The sequence below is a fragment of the Hemicordylus capensis genome, chromosome 4 (genome assembly GCF_027244095.1).
Source record: "Hemicordylus capensis ecotype Gifberg chromosome 4, rHemCap1.1.pri, whole genome shotgun sequence".
NCBI classification, from domain to species: Eukaryota; Metazoa; Chordata; class Lepidosauria; order Squamata; family Cordylidae; genus Hemicordylus; species Hemicordylus capensis.
The window spans coordinates 187,825,204-187,840,025 of NC_069660.1; the positions used below are offsets into that span (position 1 = coordinate 187,825,204).

At 42.7% G+C, this 14,822-nt stretch overlaps 1 protein-coding gene across 10 annotated transcripts in view; it reads left to right on the forward strand.

Annotated features, from left to right (window-relative positions):
• The window catches only part of TRIO (trio Rho guanine nucleotide exchange factor), a 371,831-nt gene that overhangs the window by 274,184 nt on the left and 82,825 nt on the right, over nt 1-14,822 (forward strand). The gene's annotated exons all lie outside the window — the stretch shown is intronic.

The following is a 14,822-nucleotide window of genomic DNA, read 5'->3' on the forward strand; positions in this document are numbered from 1 at the left end:
TTGGATGGAAACTCGTGAGGATGTCCTTGGATGCAAGACTAGGCAGATGGTCACCTAGGGCACCAGAACTTGGGGGCGTGGATAGTGCTCCCTACCCACCTGAGTAAATTGATCAATTTTTATTGGGCACAGGTGCCACTACACCCCATGCTGCAATATAGTGGCAGCCAGCTAGCAAAGATTTGGAGGTTGCCTCCATTGTATTCTGCCTGCCTGCCTTAATCATTGGCCATATGGCCATGCATTCACTGCTGCCAGTGGCCTGCTTCCTTTGCTGGGCTGCAACATGATCTAATGACATCTTTGCAAGCATGTTGCCCCATTCCAGCTTGAACAGGTGCCAGTGCAATGAAGACATAGGCTATGTCCCGGCCCAACAAAGGAGACAGACCAGTGGTGGCAATGGATGCACAGCCGCGCAGCCTGAAGGCAAGCAGCAGGACAGACTGGCAGTGATGGTGTGGTGGGCTGGGTCGCAGCCAGGTGAGCAAATAGGTGGACAGTGAGGTGGGCAACTTCGGCCACAAACTAGGGCACCCCAAACCCTTGTGCTGGCCGTGCTTGGACAGTTTCTAACAAATCTGAAAAATTGCATCTACTCTACAGCACAATAGGAAGCAGCTCTCAGAGTTTTAATTAGTTCAGAAAGTTAGGCAAACTGTCCTACAGCTCCATTGCATTGTTGGCCTTTTTGTGACATAGATAATCTTATTCATGGCCAGTGATGTGTATCAAAGACACTGATTTGCTCAGTCACCCAAGAGGATTTGAGTACTAAATTATGTGCATTGGTTTATTCTATATTCCCAGTGCCTGAAGAAATTAAAATGGAGTTGATGTTGGGTAGCTATATGCTCTGTTTGCAAATCATAACTTTACCAGTAAGTATTCCAAGGCCGGCATTCCCAAGAACACAGGATGTTTCATACAGTTATTTGAAAGACTTGTTGCTTTTGTGTGCAGGGTGCTGAAATGTTGCCTTGCCTTGGCTGCAGTCTGGAGCACCTTAGAAAACTTGAACTAATTAAATGAAATCCTGACTAGTCACAATTAAGGACACATTGCAATCTTGCTAAGGTTTGCATCTCCCACTGTGCTAATATCTCATTCAGTTACATCAGTTTTGGCATAATTCAGAGAGTTACAAGACCTAGAAATGAGAGGGGCCAGTAGAGTAATCAACATGAAATGTCAGCTGAGATGAGTTTGCCACTCCTGAATGGGCCTTCAACCAGATGTGACTTCATTTAACAGTTCTCCCTTAGGTGGTCATCTTTTCAAATCATGAACAGCAAAAGTTAAAGGGCAAAATCCTTAATCCAGTTTTCTGACCACCTTGAAGCAATTCCTGAATCTTTTAAATGTTCTCCCAGCAATTTTGAAAAGCCCATTAATAGGGTCAAGCAAAGAAAGCTGAGCAGTTGAATGTGTCTTGCGTGAAAACGCAGTGAATCAAAAGTTATTGAGTACTCCAAAGAAAAGGCCTTTGGGCCGTTTGCGCTCAGATGCAGCTTCCGGCTGACCCAGTAAAAAGTGCTTTTGTTTGCAAGGCTAGGAAGCAACAAAGAATAATACCCCAGATACATTCCAAAAGGAGCAGGCTTCTAATCATTCTATTCCTTGCAAACCAGCTAATTTTTATCTGTGGGGGTCAGGGGAACCATGCGAATTTCAGCAAACAGGGTGATCTTTGTGTTTGTAACTTAAGAAACCAAGACCTACTGGGTGCAGCTGTGCTGGGTAGTATTGAAACTGTAGGCGCATTGTACAGTGAAGACAAGCAAAACTTAGTTTCTTTCCAGAATTTGTTTTAATGTCACGTTGTATTTACCCACAAAGTATCAACCCCTAAATGATTTACGGAGGTTTTCTTGTTAAGGAGAGTGTGCTTTTTGGCCAACACCAAAGTAGTTGGGGAAGGGTGGAAAAAAGGACAATGCTGGCAGGCTGTAATGATTCTTTGCTGTTGAGTTCATGAGCACTCACTCCCTGTCTCTCACTCCTTACAGGAAATGCATTTTGTAAATAGAATTCCTGATAATTTGTGTAATTTACTCTTTAATCCAAGCATTGAACAGTTGCAGCCTTATGTTGGGCCTTCTGGCCTTTGGGACTGGGTGGCCTTACATCCTGGGAGATTAAGCAATTCAGCAAGATTCTGCATCGCATTGTGCCAAAATGACAAACTGTGAATTAGAAGACTTGTGAATTGTATAGACCATTTCTAACTCTAATGGAAGTGGTTTAAATGCTGGCAAAATCCACCTTTGCCTCTTTCATTGTAAAAAGATAATAAGACTCTGTCTAGTTTACAATATGTTCATGAATACACTATGACATCACAGAATTTCATTTTTAGTATGGAATCAATCTAGGGTACCCCTCAGATGAATATCACAATTTTACTTCAGGCAACATTTTACTTCAGTACAGCATTTGAGCATGTGTAGGAGAGTTTAAATAAGGGGTTCAATTTACTAAAGGATCCAAGATCTTAATTATTTACACAAACCTTTTGTGGCTAATGTTCAGGGATTCAGCTGCTCTGTTTGTGGTTTAAATATAAGGGAGTGTAGATGGAATATTCATGGGAAAGGACTATGTCATAAGCACAGCCCTGCTGGATCAGGCCCAAGGCCTATCTAGTCCAGCATCCTGTTTCACACAGTGGCCCACCAGATGCCTCTGAGAGGCCCACAGGCAAGAGGTGAGGGCATGCCCTCTCTCCTGCTGTTGCCCCCCTGCAATTGGTATTCAGAAGCATCTTGCCTCTGAGGCTGGAGGTGGCCTGTAGTTACCAGACTAGTAGCCATTGATAGACCTGTCCTCCATGAATTTGTCCAAACTCCTTTTAAAGCCATCCAAGCTAGTGGCCATCACCACATCCCACAGCAGAGAATTCCATAGCTGTGTGAAAAAGTACTTCCTTTTGATGGCCCTAAATTTCCCGGCCTTCAGTTTCATGGGATGACCCCTGGTTCTAGTGTTGTGAGAGAGGGAGGAAATTTTCTCTGTGTCCACTCTATACCATGCATAATTTGATATACCTCTATCATGTCTTGCTGTAGTTTCCTCTTTTCCAAACTAAAAAGCCCCAGATGCTGTAGCCTTGTCTCTCTTCTCAACTTCTTGGTTTTCCTTAGCTCTTACTTCATCCTGCTGCCTTGCAACATTGCATTCATCTTTCCATTCTTTTGTTGCTTTATACTACTTTCTAAACAAGGCAGAGTAAGTATGGGCCCCTGTGTAATTTGCAGGACAGGATGAACCTTGGAGAAGGGAAGGGGACAAAGGACTCATATTATTCTTTAGTCCCTTTTCCTCCTCCTCTCCTTGTCCTCTACAGATTCTTTGCAGGGGGGAAAGGAAGAGGAACACTGGGGAATGTCCGTTCCTTTTCCTCAATTTAGTTCCAACATCCTTCCTAACAGAGACTGCTTCCAGCCTTCCATTTGTTGCCAAAGTAATGGTGGCTGAGTGGGGGTGGGGGAGATTTAGGTTCTCTCCTTCAAAGGACCCGATGTCTGAGACTTACTGCTATTCACACATCCTACAAACACTTCAGGGCTCAGCCTCCCCTTGCCTCCAAGGCAACTGTTGGGGAGGAAGGATTTACAGTCCCTGATGTTGGCTGAATTTCACTCAGTCCAAACAGTTTCCCCTAGTCCTTGGTCAGGATTAGCACCTGCACTGTGTCATCTGTTGCTGTAGATATTCCCCAAAAGCAGAGGGAAATGCACACCTGCCCTTCACAACTGAAGCAGTATTTGGGTTTGTAGGTGGCAAGGAGGAGTCTTAACCCTCAATACTCACATAGACCATCCAAAGCAGGAACACCCTGCTGGCAGAGCAATAATTTTCTTCAATCCACCCTCCTGCACTGGTTATGCTTACAACATTTTGTCTGAAGAAGTGAAAGCTTTAAGTGTGATGGTGGGCACTTCTGTGATTGAGGGACTTGAGCGCCCATTCCCACTTTGAACTGTGTATATGAGTACCCTGTCCTTTTTAATTCATGCCTGGAAAGGGCTGTCAAGACCCTCTAATACCTTGCTCCTTCTCATTTTATTTTCCCGTGTGTCTGCTCTTAACTAATCTGCTTACAGTAACTAATCTAGCAGGAGTAACTCCAATAGCATTCTTGCTGCTTGTAGTCACAGTCAAATAAATGCATTGAGCAGATCCATTTGACCATCTAGGTGTGGGATGACTTTTTGAAAGCATTGCAGGTGCTAGCTGTAGCACCAGTTCACCATTAGCCAAGACTCAGTGTGCATGTTGGTGGTGTGTGTTAGGTGATTTTTCACCACACATCCTTAAGTCACTTGAATTGGCCCTTATTTATAGCATTAATGGAGATGTATAAACTAACCAAGTGAAATGATGGGACTTAAATGATGAGCATTAAGAATGCTCCAGAGACAGACAGGGGTGCACCTAAAATGTTAAGGTTTTAATTTGTGGGTGATTTTTAAATTATTAAATTGTTATAAGTTTTTGTATATGTTTTAACTTGTTTTATGCTATTGTTAACCTCCCAGAGATGAAAGTTTGGGGCAGTGTACAAAATTGACAGATAGATAGATAGGTAATAATGGGGCCCGGACCACCCCTGGTGCGAGCCCCCCCAAACCTACTTTGGGGGACCTCCTGCCGCGCAGAACCTCTGTGTTTGTTGTTGTTGTTGTTGTTTTTTAATTTGGCTTAGGAGTGGTTGCTGGGGGTGAACCAAGCAGTCCTCCCCCCCACCCTGGTGGTGGCCAGAGCAAGAGCTGGGCCTGTCCATTCGGCCCTACGACTCCTACTGACTGCTAGGTGCGCCTGCACAGTTGAGAGATATAGTCGCAAGCCTGTGATGTGGCTTCAGGAGGGCCCCCAGTCATTTGGAGGGCCCCCAGACCTTGGAGGCCATGGACCAGGGCCCCAGGGTCTGGGGGTTAGAGCACCTCTGGAGACAGGGCATTGCTCGATCAAGATCTGGGGCCCAAGCCCACAGGGCCCGGCTCAGGTCTGCATCGCTCCCCCATTTTGATAATTAAGCCTTTTTGTGCTCTCCAAAGGAATCCAGTGCTCTCTTCTGATTTTTGAAACCATTATTCACCAATGTCGGGCAGTGCGGAGGACCAGGGCAGTGCGGAGTTGATTCAGAGCAAATGTTCAGGTGGCTCAATGCTGATAATACCCCTGTCTGGATACCTAAACTGTTTTTTTCTGGTTGTCTTTGGATAGTGAGTTCAAGGGAATTCTGGGTACAGGTTGTTGCATTCTACTAAGTCAGAAGATGTCCTTTACTTAGGGAGTGCTGTGGGAAAGAGAGTGTCATGGATGTATGTAAACCTGTGACTTAATTTGTACAGTATCTACAAAACTTTCCAAGAACACAAATTTGGCTCTAGGAGAACGAAGCTCTCTGCTAACTTGAGGCTACAGTATCTACCATACAATTTCTAATGACTTGGAATATTTAGGGCTCTTTTTCTGGAGAGAGAGAGTTAACAAATTACAAACTTTTTATTACTTCTCTGCCCTTGGCAACTGTTGATTATGCTCCCCCAAATAAGTCAGAAGATGTCCTTTACAGGGAGTGCTGTGGGAAAGAGAGTGTCATGGATGTATGTAAACCTGTGACTTAATTTGTACAGTATCTACAAAACTTTCCAAGAACACAAATTTGGCTCTAGGAGAACGAAGCTCTCTGCTAACTTGAGGCTACAGTATCTACCATACAATTTCTAATGACTTGGAATATTCAGGGTTCTTTCTCTGGAGAGAGAGAGTTAACAACAAATTACAAACTTTTTATTACTTCTCTGCCCTTGGCAACTGTTGATTATGCTCCCCCAAATATAAGTACACATACATTTAGTCTCATACCTCGTATTGAAATCAGCAATATTTTGAACATGAGAACTGAGTTTGCTGTATTCATGTTGTTGTCAAACTCATTCAAAGGAATAGATTCAGTGCTTTATGATGAAGTAACCTCATGGGGGGAAAGCATCATGAAGTGGACCTTGATTTGTAATACTTATTTTCCCAGTTCAGATGAGAATATTCAGAGAATAATCAGCAAGTGGGCACACTCCTACTTCCCCTCTTGCATGCTAATTTCTTCCTCAATTTTCTGGTTTCCTCTAACTATAGTTTACTGTGGAGTTTGGATTAGGCAAACAATGTTTAGCACTTGCTTCCAAATTCTGATTTGAGTACATGACTTGAAGTGGTTTTGCAAAACATGATTTGAAGGTTAGGCATAACTATAGTTGTCTGATTCAGAAATTACCTCAAACTATTGTTAGAGGAATACAGGAGGGGTGTCAGTACACAAAAAAGAGAGCAGCAACACATTTCTAATCCTCCCAACTATGGCTTGCAGAATAATCTGAACTGAGTGTTAGTAACAGGCTACTTTGAGCTTCTTTTGTACTAGATACTAGTATCATATTTGTTGTACTAGATACTATATTAAAATAAAAGCAGAAATGCCATTCTTTCAACAATATTGACTTTGCTTCCCTAGCTGGGCCGGGCGCAGAGCACCTAATCGTCTAGTTCTCCCGTCTGCCTACCACCACTGCAGTTTTCTCTCCGCCCGCCCACTGCCGCCATAGTTGTCTCCACCCACCTGCCATCTTCTCCCCTCACCCACCCTCATCGTTGTCGTTTTCTGCCTGCCCACAAGATAGATGGATAGATATTGCTCTTTTCCATTGCTAAATAAGGCATCTCTAAGCAATTCCATTGCAAAGAAGTCATCAGCCTCATTTGTCACAAGTGTTGGGTAATGGAGGCTCTTCCTTGCTTTAGCTACTCTGAAACCATTATGAAAACAAGTCTGTTATCCAGTTTAAGGAATTTGGTCTTGAAAATTGTTCCTCCTATTGGCTGCCAACAACACGCGTATGCTACATCTATGCACAGAAACATAGGTGTGTGTGCTGTTGTTAAATTTGACAGTGTACATGTGACATTCACTCCTCTTCCTTTGGAATGAGTTTTCTATATACAGTAATCCCTCGACCTACGAACTACTCGACTTACGTTGTTTTCGAGTTACGAGCGACAAAAAAGACCGGAAGTAGTTGCCGGTTTAGATTCAGCTTACTCGACCTACGAATTTTTAGATGCAGCTTCCTCGAATTACAAATGTTTTCAGACTTCCGTGGTGCGCTCCTCGACTTACGAAAATTTCGACCTCCGAATGTGCGTTCGGAATGGATTATTTACGTAAGTCGAGGGACCACTGTAGAAATAATTTTGAAGGGACCTTCAACAATATAAGAACAAGTTCTAGTAAGAACTAATCTGCCTATTTTCCTTTCACTAAATAAGTTAGGTGGTCCACAAGTTAGCCCACTTGCATCTCAAACGTTTATGTGTCCTCCATCTTGAATCGGGGTGGACGACATCATCCCAAACTGTGCTATTGAGGTGTCCCTGTGTGTCACTCACTACAGCTGTACCTAATTTGGTTCAACTCTGTTATACAGTCCACAAGTTAGCCCGCTTGTGTCTCAAACATTCACACGCCCACCATCTTGGATTGGGGTGAAGGACATCATCACAACTACACCATTGAGGCATCCCTATGTGTCCCTGCAGCTGTAGCAGGTTTGATTCAAATCAGTTAGGCGGTTCACAAGCTAACCCATTTGTGCCTCAACAGTTTGTGCAACCGCCATTTTGAATTGGGGCAGATTACATCATCACAACCTACACCGTTAGGGGTTGCTATGTGTCCCTACAACTGTGCCTGATTTGGTTCTTATTGGTCCAGGTGTTGCGAAGTTGATTGGAGTGGGGCGGGGACACACACACACGGAATGCCGTGTGATCTCATAAGACTACTGGAAAGTAAGCTAAAAAATCAAGGTACAACAAAATTGCACACCCTGGCTTAAAGTGGGTAGTAGTGTGTGAATATAGAATCATGTTTTCTCACTAGAATGGGGATAGGAAAAAAAACCCAACAAATCTTGTGTGTATGTACAGTAACTAAATCACCCCCTATCTGCCTATATGTCCTAGAATTTTTCTGTGCTCCCTGTGCAGAATGTTTCTTTTGTTCATGATTGTGATAACAATATGTTCAAAAACTAGTTAGTACTACAATAATCTCTATTTTAAAACATGCTATTTCAAAATTTATTTCGTGAATCTGACACTTCGTGATTTACCAATCATAGTTAAGGAAGGGGAAGGCCCCTCTGCTAGATGAGCTGACTCCTCATTTTTCATCATGCTGAAAAATGTTTGAAAATTAACCATTCATGGTTCTCTCTACTAACTAAATTAGAGTCTCCCAGAGGAAGCAGAATGAATGAACTAGCTGATAGTGTGGCCAAGAATTCACTTGAACTTCACTTAGGCTGGTTACGGTAAAGAGAGAGAGCCATCGCATCTGGCTATTCCCATGTGTGAGCTTGAAATCTGGAGCTGTTCTGGGCAGTGAGTCAGAGGAGAGCATCCCCTGAAGGGAGTTGCTGCACTTGAAGCTAGGACAAGGAGCTTTAAAAGAGCTGAAACCTTAAACTTATTCTACCCTTGGCTCTTGATAAGGGAGCTTTCAGGGGGAAGGGGAAGAAGAGAACCCTGTTGGTAGAAATCTTCAGGAGTGCACAGAGGAAAGGAGGACTACAGAAGCTCAAAACCCACCATGTCAAACGGAGTTGAACAGATTGACACCCTGGAATCTCTTCACTCTCCATACTGTGGCAATGGGCAGCCTGGCAGCTGTAAATACTGGATCCTGGACTTAGGTACAAATCTTGATTGGGGTGGAGGGAAGAACAGGTTTCCCCCTGTTTCAGAAACAGATGTTTTAAGTTAACAATGTAGCTTAATTAAACTTTAACAAAGAAAAAGGGAGGATAATGTAGCTTCAATAAAGTTCTGGGAAACCCACAAGAACTTTGTCTCCAAAAACAAAACATTGTATTCTCATGTACAATGTGTTTAAAAAGAATATGCAAGTCTGGAGTGGTAGTACTGGTACTGCTGTACTTCTATAATAAGCTAACTAGTGTATTTATCCATAGCAGACAAAAACAATAGACATATAATGCCAATAGGATAGGGATTAGTGGGTGGGGAGTTGTATTAATATCATCTTCACGGGTCGTCGTCCCCCCCCGGCTTTTTATTCAAAGTGTGTGTGTGTGTGTGTGTGTATTCTCCAGCAAGGGGGAAAATTGGATATCTACAATTAAATATAGTTAGTCAAATATAAAATTGTTTCCTTTTTAATAGATTGATAGCAAAATACCCAATCCAATATCTTCCATACAGGTTACTACTTTCTAAGATGCAAACATTTTAACTTGCATCAGATTTTTTCATTGCCCACGTGTACCGGACAAGTCATACAACAAGGTTGCCAATTTGCCTCTTAGCATTATCAGAGGTCTTAATCTATTCCAAAAAGAGTTTGCCACCTTCTAGGGTATAGACATATATTTTTTAGCCTGCATGAAATTTAAATGAAAAACTCCATTGAGAAGTAATTTGGTTGCCTGATAAAATTGTTGCAGCAAACCTTCCATCTTTAACAATTCTTGTGAAAGGTCTGAGAGGACTTGAATGTTTACCTGACTGATAGAAATTGCAGGAGTTGGTGGTAACACCTGTTAAATTAATATCTTAAATTCATTGTCATAGAGTTTGGTTAAAATGACTCTAGGTCTTTTCTTTCCTTATATATCTTGATTGTAATAATACCTGGGGTTGCTTTTAAACTGTTCCAGTGCTACAATATATTCCAGTCCTATGAATGTTCCATTGGGAAGCAAATCCTACTGAATTCAATGGAGCTTACAAATGATTTTCCCTAGGACTGCAGCCTTAGAATGAATTGGGAGCACTTTGGGTGGAGAAACCTTAGGGCATTTATCCGAGAGGTTTTCACTATGAGTAAACCACTGTAATATAAAGTATAAGTTATGCCCAATGTGTCTGAGATAAAGGGAGAATTCTCAGAATAGCATAGAACTGTGTCTTGTATTACTATTTGTAGTGAAAGGTCTGTGCTTATATCAGGTTGAAAAGCATGTATCCTCACTATGCTGTTCATTATGGTGATCCTTACAGCTCCAAAGTTAGAATAGATTTTCCTGAGGAACGTCTGCCATCTTCCCATACACCTTACTTAGCAGAAATGTTTCTCAGATGCCATATCCTTCAGTGCCTCTGGGATAGATGCTGTATCAAACCAGGTAGATAAGTAAACTCTGTTGTGTTACACTTTCCAACTTTCAGCATGCTCACATTAGTTGCAAGCAATGGCAAATGAATACATTTGGCTGTGTGGCACAAGTTTAAAAATACGTTGGATTTGTGAGGAGGCTAAAGGGGAGAGACACGAATTAGAATTATAAGAGGAAGAGACACTGTACAACAGTGATTATCTCACATTATTTCTTGGTGGTGCCTTAGAAATAATTATGAGTGACAACATCAAGTTCAATTTGCATTGATTGATATTTACTGTAGTCCTTAAGCCTTGTTACCAAGTCTTGTCAAAACCTCCAAACTTTAGTAATGATTACTGCAAATTCTAGTGTGGGAATGAATACTTAGAAGTAACCCAAAGGTTTCCCCTCCTTATGTCTCAGTTTTAAAATGGCTAGCAAATGGCTTGCATTCTGGTGAGCTGACTAAGGCTGCTACGTCACCTCGCCATAAGTTTCCTGGGGGCTGTGCAATCCATCTGTTTGCCCTGCTGCTTCTGACTTGTGCGGATCATCTCAGATTATAACACCTATAAAAGATGCTTTGGGGGCAAGCTGACAGAAATGCTTGTTGCACTATTAATTGAAACCTGATTGAATACCGTTTAAGGTATTGCATGTCTGTGACTTGGAATGTAATGGTAATATTGATCATAATAGGTAAAGACACATCTTTTGACTGGGCCGTGCATACTTAGACTTAAAACCAAGGGAAGTTTTTAGTGGGATGGTTCAAATTGATACAGCCCCTGGCATATGTGATTAGGAAGGAGATGTGCTGAGAACATATTCCCTCCCAGCACATCTCTTCGTTGCATGAGGGGGTCTATTCATCCAAATGACCCTGGAATGCATGTACAAGGGGCATTTGGATTAACACCCCCCATGCAATAAATGGATGTGTTGGGAGGGCATCAGGCCATGTACAGAGGATATGCTGAGGAGTACATTTTCAGTATATTCTCTTGCAAATAGCATGTGCTGGGGGCTGTATCATCAGAACCAGCCTGCATGATTTCCCCATAGACCTGTACAGTTGCTAAATCATATTTTGCAAAGATAAAATATTAGGTATTACTGGGAAGCAATATCTTTTTCTGCAAAATACATCCTGAATACTTGAAGTCATACTAATTTTAAAGTATAGATAAAAATATTTGTAGTTGAGTTGTTATGTCACACCTTAAAAATAAAAACGAAAACAAACTGTTGCAGAAAAATTCAGTTTCCCAAGGAAAGTGCTGGGAGAGGGAGGATATACAAAAGAGCAAAACAACGTTACCCCATTTTCTACCCAATGCAGACTGTTATAAGAAACAATGCACAATTTGGGAGGTGAGAAACTGTGTCTCTGTGTGTGTGTGAGAGAGAGGGAGAGGGAGAGGGAGGGAGGGAGGGATGCTGCTAGTCTAAAAATAAAAACACCCAGCTGCCTAGGTAGAAAACATTGGGTGCCAAGTGTTTTGGTTACTTTAAAATAAACAAAAAGACATCAAGGAGGCATCATAGGAATTCTTCCCAACTTACTTGACAGATCACATGAACTCACATTTTGGTGATTAAATGGGAAAGCAGCATAGAATTGCGAGAGGAAATTTCAGTTAATATGCTTCATTTTTGTAACGAGGCTATATACATGGAACATTCCCAGACACTGAAGAACATGACTATGTAGCTTCCATTTCAAGAATCTAGGACACCAGTTCAGTGCATCCAGTCTCCACTTTCCAAATGCACTCTGATTTTCATAAGAACAGCCCTGAAGCATCCGGCTCGAGCCCCATCTAGTCCAGCATCCTGTTTCACAGAGTGGCCCACCAGATGCCTCCAAGAAGCCCACAGGCAGGGGTTGAGAGCTTTCCCCCTCTCCTGCTGTTGCCCCCCTCCAATTGGTATTCAGAAGCATCTTGCCTCTGAGGCTGGAGGTGGCCTCTAGTTACCAGACTAGTAGCCACTGATAGACCTGTTCTCCATGACTTTGTCTAAGCCCCTTTTAAAACCTTCCAAGCTAGTGGCCCTCACCACATCCTGTGGCAGAGAATTCTATTTGTTAATTATGTGCTGTGTGAAGAAGTACTTGGTATTTGTCGGCCCTAAATTTCCCAACGTTAGGTTTCATGGGATAAACCCCTCTCTAGTGTTGTGAGAGAGGGGTTCTAGAGAGGGGAGAACACTAGAACCCCTGGTTCTAGTGTTGTGTTCCCTTTCTATCCACACAATGCAGTCTGAGGTATGTACATCCTTTTCTGTGGGATACGAAAATGACGAATATTTATATACTGCTTTTCAACAGAAGTTCCCAAAGCGGTTTACATAAATAAGCTGTCTCCCTGTCCCTAAAGGGCTTACAATATAAAAAAGAGATGCCAGCAACAGCTCAATCCCTGTCCCCAAAGGGCTCACAATCTAAAAAGAAACATAAGATAGACACCAGCAACATTGGAGGGATGCTGTGCTGGGAATGGATAGGGCCAGTTGATCTCCCCCTGCTAAATAAAGAGAATCACCACTTTTAAAAGGTGCCTCTTTGCTCAGTTAGCAGGGGATGCTTTCTGTGCTTCTGACTGTGCATTGTCATTCTCTACTAGGAGGGCTGGCAGCCGCTGTGTAAGTGAGCCCATAGGGAATGGGTCGCGCTTCTGCTCACCTAGAGCTCCCATGTGTAGTAATGTGTGCATTATATATTGGCACAGTTGATTCTGTCTAGCCTTGGAGAAAACTGTGTGGATTTAATGGAACACTCAGTTTTCCTCACTCATTATTCTTTGCATTCACATCATCAAGATTGTGCATGTATGTAATGCAGGTCTCCATTCCTTCTTGAGGATCATATTACTATGAAGTGATTGCTGGGAAAGGGCACTCAGGAAAAGAGGGTGAAGGCTGGAATGTAGTAAAGTAACCAGTGTAGTTGACAGAGTGGTGTAACTCTTGGATGTGAGCCAGCTCTGAATGAAGCATATAGCCCGAGCTTTTGTGGCACAGATGGAAGTTGTTAAATGTGTTGCTGTAGACCCTCACCAGAGCCGGCCAGAACAATGGGCTGCAAAATCTCTCCTGGAATGGAGCACATCTGGGTGCTGTAGAGAGGCGTGCCTGTTGCTTAATGGACTGCAGGCCCATGTTTCCTTTCCACCTTCTCTCTGCAGGAACTTCTTAAGAGTTCTTTGGTACACAATTCATAAACAGGAAGTTGTAGATCAAATCTCATTTTAAGTAACCTGAGATTTAGAAAATCCTATTTCTGTCTTGCATTGGATGGTGGGCGGGGGCAGGGGGGAGAGGAGAAGTGTCATAGGAAATCACAATGGCTCCTGGAAGGATTTGTGTGTGGGGAAGAAAGCTCTCTCTCCCCTAATGCTGCTCAATGGAGGGTCTGATTCTTTGGAAGAGCTTTAGAAGATAAGTGGGTTTGCCTTGTCTTGAGCAATAACACATCGAGACTCTCCGTCCACCCCCATTCATAATATCATTCCCCCACCCACCCCCAGCATTTTAATCTGTGCATGCATGGATGTCCTTGATGACCACAATAACAAGACACAGCTCATGTGAATGAGCAGTCTCAAGTCAAATACCATAGAGAACCACACATTAGACTTGTTCCAATTACTGCCATTCAAGTAGGAGTAGCACCTGGCCAGGATAGGAGAGCTGGGTGCACTTCCGACTGGCAGTCCTGTGCACCCAAATATCAAGGTAGAAGATAGGGAGTGAGAGCGTGTGTGAGGCAGGAGCTGGGTCAGATGGGTATGCCTTAAACAGATTCCATTCCCAGCATTTTACTGAGAGAGGACAAAAAGCTGTCTCACCCAGCTCCCACCTCATGACAATCACACTCGCCACCTCCTACCTTGATTTTTGGGTGCACGTGGCTTCTGATTGGGAGTGTGCATGGCTCTCCTACCATGGCCAGGCACTCATCCTACCCTAATAGCATTTGTGTGAACAAGTATATCATTTCAAACAATGCTTTATGTGGAGTCAGTTCACAGATTCAGTTTCAAATCAATTGATTTAAATGCATGTTTGAACCAGCTTGCTTTTTAGGCCAAAATTAAATGATGTGATTAAGATGGCCTTTAAAATTAAAAAAAACAACAAGCCAATGGGTATGTAGCGGATTAAAGCCTTTGTCTCAGAGCCAGCTCACGTGAGGGAAAGAAATGCTGAATCATCCCTCCTGAGCTGCCTGGCTAGGCTTCTCCTAAAACTATTCTGTATTTCCGGTAGGTTCAAAATGCTGCTGCCACCACCACCACCCCTCTTATCAACTGAGCTTGAACCTCCCTGGGCTTGGGGTGGAATCCCAGGGAAAACTCTCTTTATTTTCCTAGATAAATACAAAAATCTTCTATGTGCCAACCTATATGAGGTGAGAAAACTGATAGCTGCTGAATGTTTGAGGTAGTGTTTGCACCAGAGGAGTCCCCTTTGCGTGCCCCACTTTTCCTGAGTTAAAAACCAACTTGGAGAGGCTTGTAAAAGGAAAAGATTTTTTTTTTTAAACAAACAAACCAGTTTTAGTAGATTACTACAGACTGCTTCCTTCTGAAGCTTTCTCAGCTTTTAGGTACAGTTAAGAATCCTTAGTAG